Here is a 13,938-nt window from a genome sequence, read left to right as displayed (position 1 = left end):
AACAGAGACCCTTGCACAGGTGGTGCCTCCGACAGAGCCTGGCTAAACGGGGTAAAGCAGTGCTGCTGGCATCGGCAGGGAAAGTAAGGTGGAAGAAAATGGAGGAACAAAAGGAGTTTCTGATGAGCTCAGCCTACATGACTAGGCTGCAACATGATGTGCAGCTTTGTAATTTGTATTTAAATCACTTATGGCTGTTTAATGAGTCTGAAAGATGATCTAGACAAATAGTCTTCCATATTTACACAAACTGCATTCTTTGTTTTTATCTTTTCAACTACTTGAACACTCAGTTTATCTTCAGTTGGAAACATTTCAGTTGCTTTATTTTAAATAAGATATTTAATGCCAAAGTCTTAATGCACTACTTAAATAGCATATCCTTCAAGTACCATATAAAGTGATATAGCCTCATTTTTTCCAACTAAGACACAAGTTTGTGCTCTTCAGTCCCATAGGACAACACAGCAGTTCAGAAAGGGCTGCAAGTAATAACTATGTATATTCACATGGTGCTATGAAAAAAAGCTTTTGGAATTCCCTTTTCATGAAAACTACAGCTTCCAACATTTAAGCGCTACTATGAACTTCTACCCATCAGCTACGCATCCTCGCAACCAAGGCATCAGCGTAGCTTTCCTCACCACTAATAAGACACGAGACACTTTCTTCTATGACTCTAGGGTATCTCACAAACCTTTAACATTCAAGAACTAGACAGGCCTGTCTGTACCATACATTTTGGCCACTCCTGGCCATGCAGCTAACCCTCCCGGCTCTGCTATTTAGCTAATTCAAGTTGCCCTTGTTCCTGCAGGAAGGCAGATGACAGCAAGTGTGGTGTCAGTGCTCCTTTACCGCAGAGCCCAGTACCCAGACCTCCTCTGATGGAAGAAAACCACACCAAGAGAAAAACAGTCGGGAAGGAGACATTCACGAAATGTGTTGCTGGCAGAGCCTTCTCTTGAAAAATCAAACTGCAAGTGGCAGGTTGAGGATACCGCATTTTGTTTCTGGAGGTGGGGAAGTTTACCCAAACACAGCCACAGACAGAGCTGGAGGTCTCTTTTCCAGCAATGCAGGGGAATTACCCAGTTTGCAACTGCAGCTGGCTTATTGTCAGCAGTTGTAATGCCGCTTCTGAACTTGCCTAGGAAAAATTCCTCCAATTTCTACATATTTTAGATTGTAAGCTCTCCGGGGTAAAGACTGTTTTACTACATGTATGCGCAGTGCAGAAAAATCAAGAATCCTCTTTAAACTCTTGCTTCCTAAAATGTGCTTGTGTACTGCTTCCAAGAGTTTCAAAACCAAATTGTACGCTTCTCATATGCATAAAAAAATAGTTCTTACATTTACACATTGTGCAATAAGGCTTTTTTTTTTTTTAAAGCAGATGTGTACAGCACACCTTTCCTCATATATATGTCATCTATACCTTAATGGGAAAATATTGCTCTCAAAAAGCATAAGAAACTAATCACACCAGATCTGTCAGGCAAGTTTAAATGATTATTGTTTTGCTTCATAACAGTGAAAGTGTTTAAGCGTATACCACTCTGAAATAACCAATATTAGTCTACCAAAGTAACCATTAAATGAAGCAGGACTAGCAGTATTTTCATTTACTAGCCTACTTGATAGTCACTGCCCACAAAAGTTCAGAGCTTACTTAAAAATGCTGACATAATTCTAGCAATTACAAACCATGCGTATATTACAGAAACAGATACTACCATACCCTATATTGTTTATTTTATGAAATATGGGAAGCTCAATAATCACTATGGATAGCTAAGGCTTATTTGAAGTACTGCAGGGTAAAACTGCTACTGCATGTCTCATGTACTGTATCTAGATACTAATACACTAAATAGATCAGAACCCCTGGGTTACCTTACCAGTCAGAATGGTAATTTAGCAGGTCAAGACGTAGTCCACAGCACCAATGAAATACAATCCCTCATTTTTTTTTCTGCTCAGATTTTAGAGCCTACACACACTAATGACTGCACTGTATTCTCTTCATTATTTCTGCTGGAGTGGTTTTTTGTTGTTATGTTTGGGGTTTTTGTTTTGGTTTGGGTTTTGTTATTGTTGTTAAATATCCAGAACCAAAAAGCAACCCACACTCCGCCATCCTTGTGATCTGAAGGACAAGACAGAAAAGCTGGATTCAAACCTCCTTTCAACACAGAGCAAATCCTAGGAAGATCTATTTAACTGCCTTCCTCATTCATGCTGTAATTTAAAATACGCCATTCAGTCCCAGACACACAGCTGTTTTTTCAAGAACATGCAGTTCTGTACCATCCTTCAGTTCTCAGCACAAGTTACCTACTTTTAAAGATACCGTAAGCTTTAAGGCAGTTCATGTAAGGGATAAAAAAATATAATTTTTTTAAACACCAGACTTTATAAATTCTCCTGCTCACAGAACACCTGACTGCTCACAAGACTGACATAAGTTACAGTTTTGAAAATATACACAGACTTCTTACTTGAACTAAGTTTATTCTTGCCCCTGAAAGCCAACTCACTAACTCAAAGGACACGCAATTACGTTACACAAGTACTTATAGCATATTTACAATGACGCTAATTGAAAGACTGGCATTGCTACCACCCACTGCTATTCGCACTTCTACTGTCTTCCAAAGAGAACACCTGGAAGATTACCTGAAACTCACAGAAGACCCCTAAAAACCTACTTTTCTTTATTTCCTGTAACCGCTACAGATTTTTTTACTTCTTCTAGTAATTTTTTTAAAAAGTTACCAACACTACCAAGCTGTTTTATTTTTGGGGAGTGGTGGTATCTTCCATATTAATTTATCTTTCAGAACCATATATACAGCCTCTCCTCTAAAAACTAATATAAAATATACAGGGTTTTTGTCCTGAAAAGGACATTTTTTGCAAGAACTCTTTTGAAGAGAACTCCAAACTCCTTTGAGAATTTGTTAAGCAATGGGTTATGTCAAAAGTCAAAGTTATAAACTCAGACAAGCAATTTATAGGCTTCTTCATGGCATTCGGTATAATCAATTACGCCGTATTCTACCTTAGCAAAACAGAGATGTAAGCAATCAGAGGATTCTCCATTGTAGTCTGAATTTTTCAGAACTGGTGACCAGAAAACAATAAAGTATAACTACACCTGTACCCCAAAGTCCCACACCTCCAAATACACAAATACTTGCAAAAGATCCAGTTATTTAACCACATACTTGCTCATACCTCAGTAAAACTGACATTTTAGGAGAAAAAGTTTAGCAGAGAGTTGCAACTGCAAGTCTTCACCTCCTAAATTGGATCTTTTGGGATACAGATGTACTACGATCTTTATCTCAAAAACTGCTATACTACAGAGCAGTGTTGCAGACCCAAACACAAAGGCTTGACAGATCAGACATATCTTTCTTGTCCACTAAATATGGAATCCAGCTCCAAGACTCAATCTTTATCTTCAACTCTTTTAGTACCCTGAATGGACTCTTGTTATCTGGCAATCAATTACAGCTTCGAGATGAAGAAAGATCAACAGCTTCACACATTGTCAGCTTTCTACAATGAACATAAAGTTCATTATGCAGAAGCCAGATTCTTCTTAGAACAACCCTCCAGATTAGATTGAGGCCCCCTTCTCCTGAATTCAAGGCCAGTACAAACCACATTTCACTTACATGAAAGGCATACTGGTTTGGTCTGGTTTCTTTAACAGACTTAAATGCATACAGCTTTTAATGCCAAAGCAAAATACTTCAACACGGAGACCTATCTATTGAAGAGAAGACGACAGTTCAACAATAGCCCAAATGTAAATCGAATTTCCTGATATGCTTCTAGTAGGCACTCAGATTTTATGGCAACACACATGGTATGAGAATTATGTCCAACATATTTTTAGGAACACTTCACATTAACACTGATAGTATTACCACCACATTGTCTCTTCACTGACAGCAGCATCCTTTACATCAGTAAATCGAACTAATATCCAGCTAAAAGGGAGAGGGGTGGGAGAACAAAGGGGAGGCGGGGAAAGTACACATTTCAAATGGCAAGCAAAAGCAGCCTGGAAAACAGCTCCCCCCCCCCCTTTTTTTTTTAATCAAAATTCCATTAAAGGTATCAAACAATCTTTGAAGTTATGAATACCAGACTTTAAGCATGGTAACCATTCCAAGTATAGAAACCACTGTTTAACAGTATTGCAATGCAATCCCTAAAGTCCTTAAGTAACTGTTTATTTCAGTTTGGAATATCCTAAATATGCATTTATCCCATTATGTTGATGCTTCAATAATTTAACTTCATAACAATTGAGTATGACAGCTCATCATTCTAGAATACACATGTACCAGCAGATAAAGCTTTAAAATATCAAATGCAAAACAGACTACAGAAAATTACTAAAAATACAGATTTTAAAATCCTTAAGCAGTGTCCTACAAAAAAAAGCCCACACAACTACTTTTCTTTTCTTCTTTCATCAACATAAAGATGCATCTTGTGTCTGCATCCACATGTATTTCCTTTTAAGTAAGCTACTCTCTTGTCTCATTTGGAAAAAAAACCAAAACAACAAAACCAAGCCAACCAAACCATGCACTCAACTTCATTCTTCTCTCTTATTTTTCTGAAACTCTGGACTTTCCTTATTGCAGAACCAACCAGAAAGGACTTTTTCATTCTCCAGGAAAATAAGGTAATGAAGCTAACATTTCTGCCTCCAAGAAAACAAACTCTTTGGTAACAAACAATTTTGTAGTTAGGTAAACGCTAGCAAGTCTTCGTCATGTTAATGAAGGTCTCTTCCTATTAATAGTAAAACTTCCTATTATAGCTTATACTTTATATATATATATATATATATATATATATGCCTCAGTACCTTAAAAAGCCATTGGGGAATAAAGCAGCCCAGAACAAGTTGTCAGTGAAGGAACATAGAGAGCTCTAAAATACAAGTCTAATCAAGTGAAAAAGCATGGCAAACCAAAATACAGTAAGACATCAAACTGCATGGAGTGAATGCAAATTTCTTGATTTTTTAAATTGGAAAAAGTGACACCTGTTCCATTTAAAATAGAACATTTGGGCCATGAGACTGAGAAATGAATCCAAAAAACCCCACAAAGTTGACCTGTGTTGCTAAACCCATGTCTTGAATAGTCTTTCTTCCACAGCATGTTTTGGGGAATCACGGAAAACAGAATTGAAAACAGCCTTAAAAACTACTGATGTGCTAAGAAAACAAGTTAAGATGCTGGTAAAATGGCATAAAACCAAGCAGCAGTAATTTGAGAAGAGTTCAATTCCAAGATAACAGCAAAAACACAGCCTATCCTTAGCAGAAGGCTTTGAAGTGCATCACCATCTAACATGAATCACAATCCAGAGGCCACAGTCATTCAGTACTGTGACCTCAGAAGTCAGGAAGGTCCCACTCAGTCTAAATCAGCAGTCAATAGGGCAGACGGCAAGATACAATCTCTGAGAGTTAAAGTAAAACAAACAAAAAAAAATCCCAAAACTAGATTTACCTCCTAACAATAGCTACATAACCAAAGCCTAGAGGATACCATATACCAAGGTCCCAGGGTTCCAGCTCTTCCAAAATACTTAACAGAGTAACAACAAACAGCTACAGATTACCCTTGACAAAGTTTAACCTAGAAATTTAGAAATGCTTAAAATCACTGGCTTACCAATGAAGAGGACTAACTTCTTTTACAGAGGACTATGTAGCTACTATAACCTCCAAACAACAGGTAGCATGAAAAAGTTCAGGGTACTAGGTTCAAGTTGAAAATCTTCACTGTAGCTGAAATCAAACAGCAGCAGCAGATGGCAATAGAAAAGGGGAAAAATACATCCTCATGTTCAAGTGAAACTAGCTGTTCAAAAAGATCTTAAGTGATAAAAAATTCCTCATGAGAGACATATCTAAGCCCAGGGTCAGGAAAGAACAGAATCCATTTAATTAATCAAGAGTCTTTTTGAATGTCCAGTGAAAATGCAACATTTCTCAGCACCTGAACCGTTAACACTGAAGCACACAACACAGAAAAAGAATTATAAAAATAGTATTTCTCACTGAAGTTATCTTCTCTATTTAGGTACTTCTGTTTCCTAACAAACACACCCCCTACCACTGCTAGGGTGCCTAGGTGAATTTAAAATGCTTCTCTTAATAATCTAAAGAGAGTTTTTATTCCACAAACTGATCCTCTTAAATGAGAAAGACTGTGTCCAAAAGAATGAGCAGAGTCATGCGGGCAAGCGAGAGGTGACTACTACTTATGGGAGGCTGGAGGGTAAAGAAAGGAGGGAAAAAGCTGGATAATTAGCAGGCAGACAGATCAGCCTTCAGTCTACATAAAACCTGTGGGAGGGAAATAATATAACTGGCAAATTTTGGCCTCAAAAAGTACAACTATGGTAAATCTAACAAATAAGAAAAAAAAATCTTCCCTATAAACATCCAAAGATGGCAGGTTTTGACAAATATTATAAAGTTTGTGTCTGCTGATTACAGTTGTCCAATTGCTAGATGCAAAATTGTTAAAATACAAAATAGAGAAAATAAGGTTTTTCTGATGGGGAGAAAAAAACCCCAAACACAACAACTTCTGACTGATTTCCCATGAACTAAAGAGTTGTCGACAAAATGCATTTTGGATAGGTTGTTGGGTTACCTGGACTCTACCATTCAACATTAATTCTTCTGGTGCTGAAAGAACAGGAAAACATTCCCCGTGTCCCTTCTCTCCCCAAGATGCAGTCTATTTCTTTTTGGAAGTCGTTTTCGAAGTTTGTTTTTTTTTAAATGACCATAGCTCACTCTTTTAAAATTCTGTTTGAACGTTATTTCACTTTTCCCAACAGTTCAACAGTCCAGAAATTTGATCTAAAACAAAGAAAACTTTGGCTGCTGGATAGATAAGTAATTTTCTGCAAATCATTCTACAACAGAAAATCAATTCTTTAACACTAAAAAAATTGTAATGATCTTTAGACTTAATCTCTGTGCTGCTAGTTTTTAGATTTCAATTGTCTGGCCAACAACTGGAAAGGAAAAGTGAATTACAGAGAAATATGTTCCTGAGGGAACCTCTGCTAACACCTCGAAGAAAGATTTATGAATAAACCACTTGGGCCAACTCCAGATCAGGTAGGAAACATTTGTGGGTAAAAATTTAAGAATGTTTAGTTCTCCCTGCCTTTCAGCTAGGTGTCCTATTCTAAGGATCCCTTGGCCATTATGTGTCTCATCAGATGGCTGTAGGCAGTAGAGGCAGAGAAGAATTTACAAGTTGCCTACCAATGCCTTTATTTGGCCACAAACCAACAACATGTACTCATATGTGTGGGTATATGCCACATGGACAGCAACTCAGAGTGGCTCATTCAGAGCTTATGGAGTGATTCATACAACAGACAGGACAATAGCTCCCCAAGGGTCTATTCTATTGTAATTGGGGCTGAATCAGGCAAGCAACTATGTCCAAGGCAAGCTGGTGATGCCTCGTTTCTGACGAGTCCCTCTACCAATCCTAACCCTTGGAAGTACAACTGAATTGCCTGAAAGCCACACATGGCTCGAGAGCAATCCATGGGACCTCCTGAAGCAACTAACAGCTCTTATTTCTGAGTTACAGCATTTTCCCTACATACTGCATATAAGTAATCACACTTTCCTTCAACACCACAGACAACAAACTTATTGCACAGGTGCAACCACAACCTGTTTGAGGTGCAGCACAGTACCTAAGAAAGATAAGCACTAATGTAGGCAATAGCAAGACTTGAAAAGAAAGAAAAAACCCAACTGACTGAGCACTTTTAGAAATTACATCCCAAACCCGATAACACGCATGCCTATGACAGCTTTCAAGACTGAAGTCTGTCTAACAATTAATGGTGCTGATGGGTCTGAAAGCTACCGAAGCTTTTTTGCAATATTCACTGAAACAATGGCATGCTGTGTCTCATTCCAATGCTGTTCATTAGTCAGAAAACGAGTCAACATTTAGTTTTATTGTGCACGTGAATCCTTATAACAGGTCAGTTTTTAGCCAGACTTTTCTTTATGCTAGCTTTTCCTGAAGGAATTCTTCACAGATCAAATTTTTCCCATCTTGCCCCAGAAATTATTATGCCATTATTTCTGCAGTGTTTTCCATATTAATGACAGGAGTTGGCAAGTACAGAATAATTAATAAAGAGAAGATAAGATATAGCGTAGAACATTCGACATGGCATCTACCTATCCATTTCCCAAACTTCTAATATAACTCCACATGCACCACATACAGGAAGCGTTAGCATAGCAAATGCTGCTACGAGCAACAGAACCATGACAAGGTCCTTCCTGAGTCTGTTGAATAATGTTTAGCGTCATGAATGAAGAGAATAAGGACAACTGAAAGAACATGCGGTATATTACTAGTATCTTGAAAGCTGTTTATCTTGGAATTGCCACCCCTCAACAGCAGTAAGAAGGCTACATTTTGAAGATTGGTATCACTGTATTTTCTCCTTTCCTCCACACACCTTAACTAGACAAAAACTGAATTCAACAGATCAGTTCATGGGCATAGTAACAGAAACACCTGCTGTGCCCAACAACAGAACAGACCACTTGGAAGAAGAATTCCCCACATCCAAAATCCCGCTGTGTGTCCAGTAATCCCTTCTACGCTCTTAAAAACAATACTGAGTTAGGTAAGATCAGAGCGCACTTCCTACACTGAAATCCCAAACTGCAAGATCATGAAAGCCCTCCTATATCAATCAAACAGAAAAGCCACTACAAAAAATACTCCACAGATAAGTAGAGTCAGTAATATCGCTTCTGGAAATGTCCTACTTATTCTGAACTCATACAATAAGAGCTTAAATAATAAAAAATTTGCTAAAAACAGATTTCCCAAGTTGTTGGCTACAATACCATATACAGAATGAGCCTGACAAAGAAGTCAACACTTTGAACATATACAAACTAGATGGGTGATATCCTGAACATGTTCGTTACAAGGAATGGTATCTGTCCCTCTGAAACTTGTTGCTATGTAATCCCAAGTGTCATATTTTCCTGCTTTTTTAAAAACTTGGATTACTCACAACTGTTCTCTAGATTATTCTGAGCTGCCAAGAGTGATCAAAGAGCAGGTTCTGATTTGGCAGAAGGATTTTGGTGGCTTTCAACACCACCAACTTCTACCATTTAATAGCAAATTGACAGAGCCAGAGCGTTTCAAAGAAACAAGTAGGTTTGTTAACAGTCTGCACTGACGATTTTGCACTCTTAACAGCTAAAGACAGTGATACCCAAGAGCAGGTTTCTTGACTAGTTGACTCTCACTGTCTAATGTACTGCTCTAAGCATTTAGTCCGTTTAGAACAGATGTAGATACTGAAAAAAAAATGCATCTTCAGTAAAACTCTTTTTTAATGGCAGCATCTGATTTGAACATCTGCAACAGTGATGGAATAATCAGAGATACAAAGCACTCATTTAAAGTGCTTTTAATAAAGTTTTGGCAGCAATGGGGTAGCCAACTAATACATCTTCCCAATGTTTATTGTTATCTCTGACCACTATAGTCTGTGCCTGCATAAATGTAATACTAAGATCCCTAAAGTCTCCTGTAAAACCTTAAACAATCACATGTAGGTTCCATGCAGCTTTCTCCTGGAAAGGGAAGATTCATTACACAGTTGTAAGGTCAAAAGCAGTAACTTTTCTTTCTTCAGAGTTAAGAACAAAGTTCTGGTTAGGGAAAAACTACACTAAATGCATTGCATTATGATTGTATGCTACCAAGTTAGAAGAAAGATTAGAAGAAAATATGACGGCACCCCTTTGGGTTGCTTTAGTCTACTGGAGATCCTCAGTCAATGAAAAGTAAAAAAGTCCTTGTTAGTGTCCCATAGGGCAGTATCCGTGTTGCTGTATTGCACTGTACTTCTACTACAATTGATAAACAAATATACAACACACAGACAAGAAGTTTATGCTTACAATCCCCCTATAAGGTAATAAAAGCCTATTTATATTTTACAGAAAGCACCCAATGTCTTGGCCAAAGTTACACAAGACGTGTGGCAGGAACACTAAAAGACTGTCTTCCTAGGTAGCAAACATCTGCCTTGAAAACAACATTATGTCAAGAGACATAAAAACTAATACAGCCTGGGCTGCACACACGCAGGTGACGTGCTGCCTGCCTATCTCTACCAGCTCCCTTTCCATCCCTATGTAGAGGAACCTGCAGCAATTCAGCTTCATTTGCTGCAAAACCAGACGCTCCCTGTCCCCTTGGGGAAGAGGCAGCGAGCAAGAAGCACACTGCAAGTTCATGGGTCACATGGGTCACTTGTTGGTGATGCAGACTAACAGGTCACAAGATAACACTAGCTTTGTGATACTCTGAAAAAGTGCATCACACTCCGAACAAAAGCTCACTACTTTCCATCCCTCTATCTATTTCTATGCTGAAAAGGACTAAAAGCCTGGAGCAGTCCTGAAGAAGAAGTATCTACCTAGAGAAATACCAGAAAGTACAGCCAATTTCATCTGCTGTATTCAGTTATAAGGAAACAAACCGGGAGCTCTAAATGCTTGAGTCCACGAAATGGCTGTCCTGTAAGAATTTAAAATGGCAAAGGCCTTTTGCACATATCAAAAATAAACAGTAGTTTCTGCTATCTAAGGAAGGAGTGAAAAGGAAGTTAAATGCAGAGGTCACCTACTAAGCAGGAAGAGAGTGAGCAATGCGTCTTCCCACAGGGTTTTTGGTTCTCACCCTCACTCCTCAGAAAAAGTAAACCATGAAGGAACAAATATAAATTGCGCACCTTTTCCCCAAATAAATTTGTCTGGAAGTTACCTATAGAGTAGAAAGGCAATCCAAAAACTGCAATTCAGAAATTCCAAAAATTCCATTTCACAGAATAAATTTATCTTATTTTTCTGAGTTATAATACCAGTCATTTGGTATTTGAAAGCTGTATTTGTGTCAATAGGAGTGTGTTTCAGTTTTTAATTCCCTGAACTTCCTAATCTCCTTACTTCTGTAGCTCCTACCACCATTTCTGCCCTCATGATCTTCAAAATCTCCCCAGTGCAGACAGGCCACTGACCCTCAAGGCTGAGGTAGGTGCTCTCCTCCCTGGAGCACCCAGCACATAACAAGCTTCCAATCACAGTACATAACTCTTCACTATCTTGAGAGGTGGGCCCGTGCAAACCTCGTGAAGGTCAACAAGGCCGAGTGCAAGGTCCTGCACATGGGTCGGGGCAATTCCAAGCACAAATACAGGCTGGGCGATGAGTGGATTGAGAGTAGCCCTGAGGAGAAGGACTTGGGGCTGTTAGTTCACGAGAAGCTCAGCATGACCCGGCAACGTGCACTTGCAGCCCAGAAACCACTTGCATCCTGGGCTGCATCAAAAAAAAGCGTGACCAGCAGGTCGAGGGAGGTGATTCTCCCTCTACTCTGCTCTTGTGAGACCCCCACATGGAGTACTGCGTTCAGCTCTGAGGACCCCAACATAAGAAGGACATGGACCTGTTGGAGCGAGTCCAGAGGAGGGCCACGAAGATGATCAGAGGGTTGGAGCACCTCCCCTGTGAGGACAGACTAAGAGAGTTGGGATTGTTCACCCTGGAGAAGGGAAGGCTCCGAGGAGACCTTATAGCAGCCTTCCAGTACCTAAAGGGGAGCTACAGGAAAGCTGGAGAGGGACTTTTTACAAGGGCATGTAGTGATAGGACAAGGGGTAATGGCTTTAAACTGAAAGAGGGTAGATTTAGATCAGATGTAAGGGAGCAGTTCTTTACTGTGAGGGTGGTGAGGCACTGGAACAGGTTGCCCAGAGAGACTGTGGATGCCCCATCCCTGGAAGTATTCAAGGCCAGGCTGGATGGGGCTTTGAGCAGCCTGGTCTAGTGGAAGGTGTCCCTGTCCATGGCAGGGGGGGTGGAACTAGATGGTCTTTAAGGTCCCTTCCAACCCAAACCACTCCATAATTCTATGATTTTATTCTATATTGTTCTCACCATTACATGGCGAGGAACATGATACAAATAAGAAATTACACAAAAACCCCTAAGTCTTTCCAACTATACTAAGCTATTTCACTCATTGTGATTGACTAGAACTTCAGCCCCCATATACTTATATAAGAGGCCACAGTTTAACATCAAACACTCAAAAAAGCTCAGTACACCTCTAAGATTAAACGGTAACAGTAAATTCACCTCTAACTGTAACCACAAGACTCATAAACTATTTTGGCTTTTGAACTACACCATTTTAAGGAAAAAAGGTATTAACCTCAAATAACACTGTCAATTTTCTCCTGTATGGCACAAACGGCATAGAAAATACTAAAAATTGAAACAAAAAAATTTACCTTAAGAGATTCAGATTGCAGAATCACAAGCTTTGTGAGAAACCACCACACTACCAGGTAGCTCGTGCAACAGAGACCCTGACCCCATGCTGAATAGGGCCATGCTACCCCTGAGATGGCTCACTATTTTTCTCTTGTAGGCACCCTGTCTGGAGGCTAGGTGGTGCTCAAAGAACCAGACAACTAGATACTGTTCCTTAGGGTTTTGTGGGGGTTTTGGTTTTTTGTTTGTTTGTTTTAAATTTACAACTCCAACCAGCAGCGTCTGAACTGACAAGACAACCCAAGCTTCACTGAATAGGGGAAGAAACTCATTTCCTCAAAGTCCCTTGCAGGGAGGAGCCTCTCAGAATATGGCTCTAAATAGATAAATTATACACACACACAAAGCTGACATGTTAATGACTACACCTACATTTTCCTAGGACCTTGCAGCATTGCTCCCATTCTACAGATAGGGAAAAAATGAGATTTGCATGAAATCACACATGAATCAGTGAAAAATCAAGTTTAAGGCTACAGGGAAAAAATATTTTAAACTTTGTACTGATCCTTCTTACAGCACAGCTACAAAGCCTGTTGATACCAACAATATACATTAAATGCAGTTGCAACTTTGTGTACTGAACATTTTTAAAAATTCAGCACCCACCCAGTTCACACACAAAGAAACTTCCTATGTAATCATCTGTCAAAAATTTGGGTTTAGTGTTGCTCAGCATTATCATTAAAGAAATCTGCATTACAGCCATTTCTCCTATCCAGCACTCATCACCTAATTTTAAACCAGCTTGCTTTCTGCTATACTATCGCTTTCATTCAAGTTTTAGAAGAAAGGAGGAAGGGATTCTCATTCCTTTCAACACAGTCCCTTCCTGAGAACTGCCCATCTTGCAGGCTGAGCGAAGAACAGACTTCATGGAACAAAGTCTGTGATCACATGAATAAAATTTCATAACATAAATGCAGTTAAAGCCCTGAAGGCAACCAGAAATTAGGAAAGGGCAGAGTTACAAGTCTTTGATATTGCAAATCAGAAAAACAAAACAAAACAAAAATTCAGGTATATATTCAAAACACCAGTAAAAATACTTAATGCGCAATTAACATCATCCACCATGTAGAAGCACCTGAACACTCAGCTGCATAGTACTTGTTGCCCTACAAAACTAACATTTCCTCTTAGTTAAAGGATAAGGATGCTACACTGGCTTCTGTGGACCACTGTGGTCATAATTTAAGCAAAAACAAGTGTGATCCAAGTTCTCTTCCCCAACTGACAGGAGATAAAGCAGGACTTCTCCTTAAAATAGCTCACACCAGAGGCAGGGGAGGACCATGAAATTCCTTAGATGGCTGAAGCAGGCTTCCCAGAGCCTACTTCCTACAGCTGATTTGACAGAGACAGAACAGCCAGTGCTTCCAGGAGAGAGCAGCACACCTTACCAATGGCTGATAAATTGGGATGCATTTCACCTGGCGTACATTTAACACGACTGTTTCCACACT

The 13,938-nt window shown here is 39.3% G+C and overlaps 1 protein-coding gene across 2 annotated transcripts in view; it reads right to left on the bottom strand.

The window, feature by feature from the left end:
• TLK1 (tousled like kinase 1) overlaps window positions 1-13,938 on the bottom strand; it is a 72,035-nt gene that overhangs the window by 45,573 nt on the left and 12,524 nt on the right. The window lies entirely within an intron of this gene.

The sequence above is a fragment of the Harpia harpyja genome, chromosome 7 (genome assembly GCF_026419915.1).
Source record: "Harpia harpyja isolate bHarHar1 chromosome 7, bHarHar1 primary haplotype, whole genome shotgun sequence".
In the NCBI taxonomy this organism is placed as follows: Eukaryota; Metazoa; Chordata; class Aves; order Accipitriformes; family Accipitridae; genus Harpia; species Harpia harpyja.
This window is presented reverse-complemented; position numbering and strand designations above follow the sequence as displayed.